The sequence below is a fragment of the Triturus cristatus genome, chromosome 4_1, assembly GCF_964204655.1.
Source record: "Triturus cristatus chromosome 4_1, aTriCri1.1, whole genome shotgun sequence".
Lineage (NCBI taxonomy): Eukaryota > Metazoa > Chordata > Amphibia > Caudata > Salamandridae > Triturus > Triturus cristatus.
In genome coordinates, this window is record NC_140585.1 from 1,063,448,966 (window position 1) to 1,063,462,607 (window position 13,642).

Below are 13,642 nucleotides of genomic sequence, written 5' to 3' on the forward strand. Positions count from 1 at the left end.
GCCTTTTATTTATGCTATAAAACCAAAACATAAATAGAAGGCTTTGTCATTTACAAAGCCAGTGGCTTAACCCCTTCGCTGCGGCGGAAATTCCGCCGCAGCGCTGTGGGGTGCGGGGGGGCAGCGCGGTGGCGCGGTGCTCATGACGGAGCCACTCCGTCATGAGCCACGGTTGGGCTGTGCTCATGACGGAGTGGTTCCGTCATGACTCCGCCCACGGCGCTAATCGCCCGCACAGGCGGGGAATTAGCGCCGCGTGGGCGGCGCGGCCGCCAACGGCCGCAGCATGACGGAACCACTCCGTCATGAGCACACGGCAACCGTGGCTCATGACGGCGTGGTTCCGTCATGAGCACGGAACGAGTTAAATTCCTGCAAATTCAAGACCTATTGCATTCCAAATGCTCATTAGTAATCACTTTGACCCTGTCAGCCACACTCACTGCCCCCTTCCCCCAGGGCACTCGAATCACGACCTCGGAGTAAATGAAGACAGCCTGGAAATGCAGCAAACAAACATCGCCGCAATTCCAGGCCATCTTCATTTACATATACTTGCAGAGGCATCTGCGCCCTCCCCTGGGAAACCATCCACGCCCCCCACAGTTTGAAGACCTCTGCTCTAGGCACTACTGTTCATCAGAGAAACACAAAGTTCAAGTCTTTAATCCGTGCACGCTAACAGTGCTAGTGGTACTCGATCCTGCTTACTTCTATAGGAGGATTAGTGCGCACTAATCATATAGCAATTACTCAACCTAGTTATTCCACTTGACTAAAGTTCGAAGAAGATCTCAAGGCTTTGACTCTGAAGTCACGTGGGGTCTGGAGTAGATGTGCAGGAGGGAGGAGTAATTCCCCTTGAGGAAGCTTGAGCCACGAGAACCACAGGTTCAGATGGCCTTGAAGGAGACTGGAGCACTTCTCGGTTCCAGCAAGACTTTCCAGGTGAGAAGGTAGGGTGAAGCTTGTCCTTCAGGGAGCAAGGCCACGATTCGGGGTTTATATACCCTCTTGAAGATTCAACGGATGTGGTTAGATCACGTGCACCATGTGGCCTTCTCGAACTTTGGAGAAAACACTTGTTAGTACACTCTCTTTGACCTTACAGAATGGGCAGGTGCAACTTGATGATCGGAACCAAACAGGAAACAAGTGTATTGTTTGCACTCCAACGTGCATAATGGAGAGCAACACCAAGGCCCCAGTAACAGCTGTAGCAAGGCTTGCCATTGGTTTACAGGATTCTGGGGGAAGCTTGCAGGGATTCAATGAAAAACCACACCTTGGCCTAGTAACAATGGGTTTCAGATAATCTATTGGTTCACAGGTCCTGAGGGACGCTTGCAGGGATTCAGGCACAATGGAATTATGGGTTCTGGGGTACGCTTGACAATTGATAACTTCGGATGCAGACATCAATGATGAGCTTATCAACACCACCTACTGGTGCACAGAGATACTGCATAAGATTTTCTGGATTCTGTCCGACACCTGAGGAATATTTTAAGGAGTGAAATCTGCAGTTTGATGGAGTCTCTACCAGATAAAACGTCACTGACGGTAAGAGACATGTTTGCTAAAAACTTTCTAAAGCAAGACTGCTAGACAAGGGTGTTCTGGCATTAAATATCTGAATCCATGAAGAACATATCCTTTAGTTCAGTGAGTTGGGGTAGAACAAGGTCTTTTTCCTGAATGCAAAGTGGTTGATTTCTCACCTTGAAAAGGCGAACTATCGATTTACTTCATGGAGCAAAGAATGAATGGCCTCCCTCTCCTATCCTTTTGAGAGTAGTGTCCTATTCGGAGTAAAGAATTTGACATTCACTTTAGTGTAGACAAGACCCTGCCTATGAGGAGAGTGATGGCCAATGCAGAGACTTCTAACCAGTATTCCTTTACTTAAAGGAAGTCCGATGAAGTAAGGAGAGAGATAGGAGTGTCTTTAGGATATGACAACTTATTAGCGTACAATTCCACAATTTGTGTCTGGAGTAATTTAGATAGCTGACACTTAAGAAGCCCCACAAATAATGCATTATTGTACTCCTGTCCAAAGAAAATAATGGTATGGTATTCTTCTTTTGAGACGAATGGTAAAATAAAAAGATTTTAGACAACTGGACTGTATTGGAAAAAAAAAGGAGCAGGGAGATACTCTTGCTGACATGTGGTCTCAGTGAATTTGGAGTGGTTGATAACAACCCCAAAATTTGCAAATTCAGAGACAAGAGGAGTTGAAGCGCACATTTTCTAGGGCCACCAGCTCCGCCCCTCCCCCCCGAATTAATATATCTGTTTTCAAGTTTCAAGCCTGACTTGACTGCACAGCTGTGATCTGACCTTATGTGATCAGCAGGATAAGAGTTTTAAGGCTCACTACTGGGAAATGGGAATTGGCTCTATCAGAATGTTGTATACCTTGAATACAGATCTCGACTGGCACAAGTTGTATGCTTCCACTGAAAAAGAGTATTTGTATTGTATTTTATGCCTTGTGGGAAAACATAGCAGGGCTGAGTTGGTTATCGTGTTAACCCATACATCAAGGCTATTGGCCTGATATGTTTATTATGAAATGTTGCAACAATGGCAGTAGGCCTGGCTTATGTATTGTGAAAAGCACATATTAACGCTACTAGTCCTTTGAAATTTGCACTGTCATTACACTGTGTTGACACTTGATTACATAAATCACTTAAATTAATCTGAGCTCAACCCCCTGGTAGCTATGGATCAGAGTAGTGAGGCTTAACCTAGAGGCAATGTCTAAAGGATTTATGCAGTACCAAAACAGTAATAAAGTAAAAACAAGAAAATTCCCAAACCACTTTAGAAAATGACACCAAAAAGACAAACATCCAGTAAGGGCCACCTCAGAAATGAAATGTTAAAGTTTCATGTTCAAAATAGTACCAAAAAATGTAAAGTGCCAATGCTAGTGGTCAAGGTAAACCGGGACCTAGGCACGATTTGACCGTGACCACAATGGAGTACAGGTCAGATACACCAACCCGATTGATCCAAACAGCAGGTTCCAATCCAGATCACTTGCCTGGTTGGCTGGGTAGTTGCAGGAAAAGGCATCTTGTAGCTTGTGTCCCTGTAGCTAACAGTCAGTCAGTCCTACGACCATTGGTGTTCCTTTCTTTGTCATGGGTACAAGAAGGAGCAGGTCCAGGACTCCTCCCGGGTCACAGACAGCAGGTCCAGTCCTCTTGTTTTTTTCCTCCGGCCCAGCTGTGTTCTTAAATTGGTTTCTGGTGGTGCCTGAGCTAGTGGGTGGGAATGACTCCTGGGCATGTCCCAACCGATGGGTAAAAGTTCCTGGGGCCAGCCCTATCCACTCTGGTTAATTTTGAAGATGGTGGAAGTCTACGGCCACTCAAAACGTAGGAGCTAGGGGTGTACGTGGGGAGTATACTCTGCTGATCCTAGTGTCCTGCCCACATCTAATATTAACATCCAGTTTAGGGCAGTCACTATACCCCCAATAAAACCAGAGGCACGTGTCTGGTAGAACAAAGCAGAGTGTTCCAGCAACCAGACAGTGAATACACAAGACTTGTTTTTGCAGGCTATCTTCACAACTTGAAGTGCTCCCAAAGTCATATATGTAAAACCTCAGCAGACCTATCAAGCAGGATTTGACGTTCAGTCAGGAATTGAATCCGTAATGTCAAAAAGGAGCTCATAGCTCTTCCCTGCATATTCTATAAGGTTCGTAGGGGTCATTTCTCCCCATTCATGTCAGCCTATTGTTTCCTTCTGGGAGGCGTTTCACTCCCATTTACACCTATTCAAATGCTAATTACTGGCTGGCAGAAGTGGGAGAGTAAATAGAAATGGACCTCCAGAGGCATCAGGCAGGGAAAGGTAACTTTCTAAAAGTACCCTTTCCCTAATATTTAACAGAATTACGACAACCATTAAATTGGATTTATTTTATAGTTAATTATTTTCCAGCGGTTTCCTAACCTAAGTTAGCATTATCAAATGTAGTAATGTAACCCAGTATTTTCCTATGGAACAGTCAGTTTTGCCACAGTGAAAATAGCTGTTGTGCTTTTTCACAGTAAGGAAGTGTTAAACCTTACATTCCTACATTTAAATACCAAGCACTCTGCTTTATCAGCAATAAGGCCTACATTGTCATGACATAACTATTTCAAAGAAAAGTTTTGACCTTTCAAAAGGGATTATTTTGACAGGTTTGATTTCCAGTTCTTAATAATGGGCTTACAATCTCACTTCCCCAGTTGTGTTCAGAATTTAAAAAAACAGAATACAGGGTACCTCAGGGCTCAGTACTGAGCCCGGTCCTCTTTAATAAATGTGTATGCCCACTGCTGACACTCATCAAACCGCACTGCATTAGGTTTGTAAACTATGCAGATGACTGACAACTAATTATTTCATTGGACAACAATAGGCACACTTCTTTGGAAGGATTCCATATAGGTCTAAGAGAGATGGCAAGTTGGTTGAACAAAAATGTAATAATATTCAATGGAGAGAAAACTGAGGTTTTATGTTGCTCATCCTCTAAAGATCCTTACACACCCTGAACAATTACTGGCCTTGGACAAACAGACAATTTAGAGGCATCACAGTCCGGGCGTAATCTAGGAGTATATGTCAATGACAAGCTCTCCATGGAGTCAGATGTCAACAAAACAGCAGCCGTATGTTGCGGGTTACTCCGGAGCCTCAGGAAAATCTTACCATTGCTGCCACAGCCATCAAGAAAAAAGTGGTTCAGACTACCGCCCACAGCAGAATCGATTATTGTAATGCACTACTGCTTGGAGCACCAGGTAATCCAACAAGAAGATTATATGAGGTGCAAACTGCAGTGGCAAAACGTACACTGGATAAACCCAGATATGCCTCGTCCTCTGGCAAGCTTAGGGAACTGCACTGGCTCTCAGTGGAAGAAAGAATCACTTTTAAATTATTATGTATGCTTTATAATGCTGTAAAAGAAGCAGGATTTAAACTACTACAAATAAAATTCAAGCACTACATTCCAATGAGGAACCTATGCTCTTCCTCAGCCCACCTATTATGTGTCCCGAAAATTCGGAAAGTGCGGTGCCAAGGCCATTACTTTGCAGTGAGGGCAGATCAGCTGTGCGATAAGCTGTCAGCCTCTCTTAGAGCCAGTAAGAGTCTTATGAAATTCAGGAAAAATCTGAAAACCTGTCTATTTCCTAAATAGTGGGCTCCATATCAGGAAAAAAAGAACTTCAAAATGTATCACAACAGAGGAAAATGTCTTTGTTGCTGACCCGGCAAGGTTGACAAAGCGCCAGGATACCTGTAAGGTGAGAACTGCGCTTTACAAATGGAATTGATAATAAACCGTTTATAACTGCAACAGCCAGGTTACAAATAATAGGCCTGCAGTCATGTCTGCACTGTCACTGTAGTGAATGGCACAATAAGTGCTGCAGTACAGTAGTGACATTTAACTTAAAAGGTTGTGTCAGGATTCCTATTAGTTAAATGTAGTGGTATTGGTCATAGGTACGTTTGGCGCTACAAGGGAAATTCACATTCATATGTTGATATACATTTATCTGACGGTGCTGTAAGGTGTAGAGAAACCACCAACTCTACCCAGAAGAGCAAGAGCTCTGCGTAACAGTTTAGCAAATCCCCAGCACTCGTAATTATTACAATTTCAAAGTGTTTTTGACGTGTAAGTCAGAAAAAACATTAACAACAAAATTCATATGCGAGGTTTGTCTTCCTTGTTCTTTATTTTCCAATGGAACATCCTAGTCACAGCCAACACGTGTTTCGTCGTGTAGGGACAATAATCCCACGACTTCCTCAAGGCTGTGTGAATTAAAAGACAATAAATACCATATGGCATTACAAACTTCTAAAAGAGGGGTCGTGTAGGTTAACATTGCAAATCCAAATTTTCTCTTGAATAAGTACAAAGAGGTTTCACATGCAGTGAAACAGTATACAAAGATATATGAATAGGAATCAATTTAAAATCCGAAGTGAAGAGATGCACATTGCAGGTACATACAAATAATCATTTAGAAAGAAGTGTACCAACGTGAAAAGAGATCAAAAAATATTTTGTAGGTATCTAATAGAACTAGCGACCAAAAGAGGATGGAGAGAAAAGGAAGGGCGTGCAGAAAACAACGTGATCCGATCCCGCCTAGTAAGAAACTAAGTTACTAGGATGCTTTGTCGTGATTAACGAGATGAAAGTGACGAAGTGAGTGACAAGACAGCATGCCAATCATAGTGAATCCACTAATAACGAGGCCAATGGCCAAGCATATTTACCTATTTTCTATTCAATAGGATCTCTATTGTAAGGAAACACAATAAAGGGACAAGTGCGTTAGTGCTCTAGTCCACAAGGTATAGTTGATTCTCTATGGCGAGTGTGTACAAACCAAACCTACTTGTTATGTGGTTAAAATTCCAGACCACATGGGGGTCAAATCCAAGATAGGAACAGTCAAATTCTATGGTTCCTTAACCAACGAAGCGTGCGTTTTGCGCTGAGCTGTAAGTAGTAAATGCGCCGGTCAGTATTAATGAATAGAGATATACTAGCGGGTACACATGTGATCATCTAATATTATTATATGACAATTGATTATCAAGGCTGTCATAATATCTATCAGTTAATTAATATCGAGAATCGTTTGGCTATCATCAGCTCACAAATATGTTTGCTGGCTGTAATCAACGGTCACCAGATCCCTACCATAATGAGCGCTTTCTATACTACGTTCAAACAGTGAAAATTCTCACTCAAATTCTTAATCTGTATCTCGTTATCTACGTCTCTTATACTCGCCAGTTAAAATCACAGTTCACCAATTCCTAACACGATAGACGTTGAACACGCTACGGTCAAATAGTGAATTTCCTTACCCAACTTCTCAGTCGGTATCACGTTGTCTTAAACTTCCCATCCAAACCGATACGGGTGAGCCGAGTGCAGCTATCCGTGAATTCAGATCTCTCTGATGTGACGAGCGAACCCAGCCAATATACTTCCGGGTCGCGTGCAGGGTCTCGCGTCAAGACAATAAACATAGAAATAAGACTGTGCCGAGTCATGTGGTTTAAATGACTATCCCTCCGTGAATACCTAATATAGAATATATCAGGTCACCAATTTGATAAGGTTATATTTTAAGTTTGGTATTTAGTAGTTTAGAAAAAAATATTTCTTTTTTTAAATGAACTATGTAAGCGTCAGGACTTCAATTGTCATATTCGCAATACGATACGGTGTATCTCAATAGTCCCAAATTATTACCGAAATACATAAACAGCCGAATCCAGTGTGCACTCGATTATTGTATGTCATGGATATACCATTTTCTAAGTGAGAAGGACAGCATGCTTAATGTCTTTACGTTTGCAAAAAAGTATGACCATCTAATACCGCAGACCAAACCACAGACCCAAACTGGTAGTGCCTCATTAGGCTCTAGTTCTACTTCCCTCAACACGACACACACAAGTGGCAGTGAGGTAGAAGATGATAGCATTACCCCCAATACTGGCAATAGTTTTTTATTGGAAGTGACCAGGATCAAGAGAGGCAACAAGGAGTACAAGCGACCCCAACAAGGAGAAAAACCAGGAGGGGTCAGAGAGGAAGTAAGGGTAGAAGATATACCAGGTGTCAGGACCAGGTCCTGGAACCAGAGGAAGTAGACAGTATAAACATAATTAACATGACTGATCTACAACTTACAGAGGATGCCATATCTGTACTAACTAAAAGAATGAATTTCTGCCCTAAAAATGTTGGTAACGTATGTGATGTTAAAATCGACCTGTTCAAGTTTGTCAGACGTATGAAATTAAAGAAACATTTTGGTTCTACCGATGTTGTTAATAAAAGCATGAACAAAAATTTGGGTATGTCCACATTGAATGAAAATTCAATACAAGATATTCTTGACACCAGATTGTTGTTATCCATAACTGATAGTGAGGATGAAGTGATCACTACAGATTCTATCATGAGAGATTTGGAGATTACCACTGATTACAGTATCTCCAGTAGTCTAAAGGAGAAGTCCAAATGGACACCAACTTTGACTACTGGTAATAATGTGGATATTTTTCACAGATTGGTTCTGGCAGACTTGGATAAACATGAGGATAGAAACACAGTATCAAATTCTAAAGCAGACAATTTAACTATCAATGAACGAGCTGCTCTTAAAGAACTGAGTAATAATAACGACATCATTATACGCGAAGCCGACAAGGGTGGCAATATGGTAATTATGCGTAGTATAGACTATAACAACGAGATTTACTCACAACTTGCAGACTCAGAATGCTACGAGCCCCTACACACCAACCCTATTTGGACCCTTACGGAACACATCAACACACATTTAAAACGTTGGCATGGACAGAGCCTAATTGATGAGAATGAATTGACATTCTTAAAGATAGACAGGCCAAGATTCCCATGCTTATATACATTACCTAAGATTCACAAGACTGCAGCATTTCCCCCAGGAAGACCCATCATATCGGGCATTGGGGGTCCCACTGAGCGTATGTCTGAGTACGTGGACACTTTCCTCAAACCTATGGTAGTGAACCTCCCGTCTTACATCAGAGACACCAAGCATATCCTCAGCACCCTAGCCGATTTTAACTGGGAAGAAGATATGACATTGGTGACCCTTGATGTCACGGCCTTATACACCAGCATCAAGAGGGAGGGAGGGATGATGGCCGTCAGAAGAATGCTGAATAACAGGTCAGCAAATACTTGGGAACACACCGAAATGTTAATGTAGATGGTGGCAATACTATTGGACAATAATGTATTTCTATTTCAGGACAGATGGTACAGACAAAAGCAGGGTGTGGCAATGGGTTCCAGATTCTCTCCCTCGTATGCCAATCTCTTCATGGGATGGTTTGAGGCGACGAGGATCTGGGGCCCATCAGGTACACAATGGAATGATTCGATACTATACTGGGGGAGATACATAGATGATTGTTTTATGATATGGACAGGATCCCAGACTAAACTCATCGATTTTATCAGACATCTCAATTCAAACGAACTTAATATTCATTTCACAACTGAACAAAGCAAAGATAAGATCTCATTTTTAGACGTAGAGTTTTATGTAGAAAACAAATCCTTACAAAGTAGACTGTTCAGAAAACAAACAGCCTGCAACTCCTTACTCCACGCATCTAGCTCACACCCACCACATCAAATTAGGTCCATCTCTTATGGCGAATTGGTGAGGGTGAGACGAAATTGCAGCACAGACACTGATTTTGAATTACACAAAAGGGGGACCATAACTAGATTTAAGAATAGAGGCTATGACCATGAGACCCTAAGAAGGGCAGAGAAGAGAATTGAGACAGTCACAAGAATAGATACTTTGAAAGACCGATCAGTGACCAACAAAGATGACAACAAAATACGTTTGGTCACTAGCTTCAACAATTGGTCAGGGATCCTCAAAAAAAGCCTCAATAAACACTGGCATCTACTGAAGGCAGATAAATCCCTAAATGAAGTAGTCACAAACAAACCAGATATCACCTACAGACGAGGCTTCACACTCAGAAATATTCTGAGCCCCAGCTACCCAATACCAAAGCATGTGGACAACTGGTTGTCGCAACACTCTATTGGTTTTTCTGGCTGCGGCCATTGCATGGCATGCAAATGGGCGCTTCCAAGAATCACTGAATTTCAAGGACCAGGTGGGAAAACATTTAAAATCAGATACAATATTACGTGTCTGACCAAATTTGTGATCTATGCCATCAAATGCAAATGTGGGAAGAGATACATTGGTAGCACTATCAGACCCTTAAGAAACAGAATTGGGGAACACATACGAGCGGTAAAAAATGGGGATATGAGATACCCCATAGCAGCACACACATCTATCTGCTCAGAACAAACAGTGAATAAGAGCTTTGAATTCTATGGCATTGACCATATACCCAAACACCCAAGGGGTGGGAACCGAGAACTGGCACTTAGACGCAAGGAAGCATTATGGATTTTAAAATTGAGGAGCACGGAATGTGGCTTAAATATTGATCATAAGCTACATTACTTCTTGGGCAGATAATATGCATGCCCTCTCATGTTCATTTCCTTGTGTTTCTTATGTAGACAGGATGTATCAGCTACTATGATTAAATGAGAACAGTAATAATGTGTATTGATGGACATAATTATCACAAGTTTGTTCAAGTAAGATGAAATAACCATATAGGTTAATCATGTTCTGTGTTATGATGTCTATGTCTTTAGGAATGTACAACCATTCGATTATACAACCCGTTTCATACTCTATGAAACAAAGATACCTTTGATGTAAGACCACAACTGATTGAGAGAATGGAGGACACACAGTTGATATATAAATCTGAATGTAGCAGCTCAAGAATGAGCCTTTCACTCAGTTCGTTCCGCAGACTTGGAGACCCAGCACACAGAGCCCGGTCTTAGGACATCAGGATTGCAAAGGACATTAAGCATGCTGTCCTTCTCACTTAGAAAATGGTATATCCATGACATACAATAATCGAGTGCACACTGGATTCGGCTGTTTATGTATTTCGGTTTTCGGCAATAATTTGGGACTATTGAGATACACCGTATCGTATTGCGAATATGACAATTGAAGTCCTGACGCTTACATAGTTCATTTAAAAAAAGAAATATGTTTTTCTAAACTACTAAATACCAAACTTAAATTATAACCTTATCAAATTATTGACCTGATATATTCTATATTAGGTATTCACGGAGAGATAGTCATTTAAACCACATGACTCGGCACAGTCTTATTTCTATGTTTATTGTCTTGACGCGAGACCCTGCACGCGACCCGGAAGTATATTGGCTGGGTTCGCTCGTCACATCAGAGAGATCTGAATTCACGGATAGCTGCACTCGGCTCACCCGCATCGGTTTGGATGGGAAGTTTAAGACAACGTGATACCGACTGAGAAGTTGGGTAAGGAAATTCACTATTTGACCGTAGCGTGTTCAACGTCTATCGTGTTAGGAATTGGTGAACTGTGATTTTAACTGGCGAGTATAAGAGACGTAGATAACGAGATAAAGATTAAGAATTTGAGTGAGAATTTTCACTGTTTGAACGTAGTATAGAAAGCGCTCATTATGGTAGGGATCTGGTGACCGTTGATTACAGCCAGCAAACATATTTGTGAGCTGATGATAGCCAAACGATTCTCGATATTAATTAACTGATAGATATTATGACAGCCTTGATAATCAATTGTCATATAATAATATTAGATGATCACATGTGTACCCGCTAGTATATCTCTATTCATTAATACTGACCGGCGCATTTACTACTTACAGCTCAGCGCAAAACGCACGCTTCGTTGTTTAAGGAACCATAGAATTTGACTGTTCCTATCTTGGATTTGACCCCCATGTGGTCTGGAATTTTAACCACATAACAAGTAGGTTTGGTTTGTACACACTCGCCATAGAGAATCAACTATACCTTGTGGACTAGAGCACTAACGCACTTGTCCCTTTATTGTGTTTCCTTACAATAGAGATCCTATTGAATAGAAAATAGGTAAATATGCTTGGCCATTGGCCTCGTTATTAGTGGATTCACTATGATTGGCATGCTGTCTTGTCACTCACTTCGTCACTTTCATCTCGTTAATCACGACAAAGCATCCTAGTAACTTAGTTTCTTACTAGGCGGGATCGGATCACGTTGTTTTCTGCACGCCCTTCCTTTTCTCTCCATCCTCTTTTGGTCGCTAGTTCTATTAGATACCTACAAAATATTTTTTGATCTCTTTTCACGTTGGTACACTTCTTTCTAAATGATTATTTGTATGTACCTGCAATGTGCATCTCTTCACTTCGGATTTTAAATTGATTCCTATTCATATATCTTTGTATACTGTTTCACTGCATGTGAAACCTCTTTGTACTTATTCAAGAGAAAATTTGGATTTGCAATGTTAACCTACACGACCCCTCTTTTAGAAGTTTGTAATGCCATATGGTATTTATTGTCTTTTAATTCACACAGCCTTGAGGAAGTCGTGGGATTATTGTCCCTACACGACGAAACACGTGTTGGCTGTGACTAGGATGTTCCATTGGAAAATAAAGAACAAGGAAGACAAACCTCGCATATGAATTTTGTTGTTAATGTTTTTTCTGACTTACACGTCAAAAACGCTTTGAAATTGTAATAATTACGAGTGCTGGGGATTTGCTAAACTGTGTCAGGATTCCTGCCACAGCTCACTTCTCTTGAATATCACAATATACCGGCATGACTCGTATCATTTTTCCCAACACTTATGAATAAACAAACATCTTGTACCCTGACCTTTGGCCATATTACATGCTATTGGTAATAGCTAACTGCAGCTGGTGTTACCCGGTTTGTTTGAAAAGGCTTAATGGCTTTTAAAAATGTTTTACCATGCATATGCAAGGTCAGGTTTCCGGTGCCACTGAAACATCCAGAAAATCCACCAGAATAAGCATCAAGCAGATGGCATAAATGACTTCAACTTGAACCTCTGAAAGACAGCCCTCATCAAATTCATCCCCTGCACCTGTTCCATGCTATAAGCAATTGGAATGCAACCTTTGTAAACATTCTAAAACATCCTCTAGAAGACAGCCTCATCAAAGTCATCATCTGCACCTGTTCCTTGTTATAAGCAATTGGAATGCAACCTTTATGAACATTCAAAAAACATCATCTAAACGACCGCCTCATCAAATTAATCATTTGCAACTGTACCTTGTTACAAACAATTAGATTGTGACCTTTATGAACATTCTAAAGCAGTCTTATTTAAAGACCATCCACACTCCTCCCCTTCGCTTAGGTTCTTCACCTGCAACTTACCTGTTTCCCGGCTTTCAGGACTCTGTCTTGCCAGCTCCCTTGATCCTCCCGCTTCAACCTCACCGAAAAGAACGTCCTGTATCAGTCTCGCACCTGGATGGAATAAAGAAGTAGAAGAAAAGAAGAGACACATTAACAGACTTGATTTTACTGCATGCTGAGCTCAGTCGCAACATCGTGCTACAAACAAAGGTAACCAGTGTTTTGGTTGAACTTGTACATACTGTTGGCAGGGCTCTGCCAGAGAGCAATTGGGTGAAGCTAACCCCGTTCAAATTTGCTTGTGGGTTTGATGCTGAAATCATACTCACTACAGTTTCAAAAATGCTGATAAATCTGCTTCTATGGTCATTCTAAATAAAAACAACACAACATCAAAACTAAAGGTTGGTTGAGATCTGAAAAGCTTTTGTGAGGTGACACCTTAAGAGATGGCGTTGATACTAGACTAAAGCCTTATTTGTTTACAGGTACCATATCTGCCGACACCATTCATCTGACTAGTTTGAATGCCTGCTGCAGTGTTGCTGTTGAGTAAATGAGCTACAGCATCTTTGACTCTACATGCTCTCCATCCAAACCCCCTTCCCCCTGGGATTTTCCACCGGAGAAGTGTCTCCTGTTAACCAAGGGCAAGTCTCGGAAGGATTCGGGAACTAGCGGTACTGCCCCATTGTAATTATCTGGGATCAAGGTAGATAGCTTAT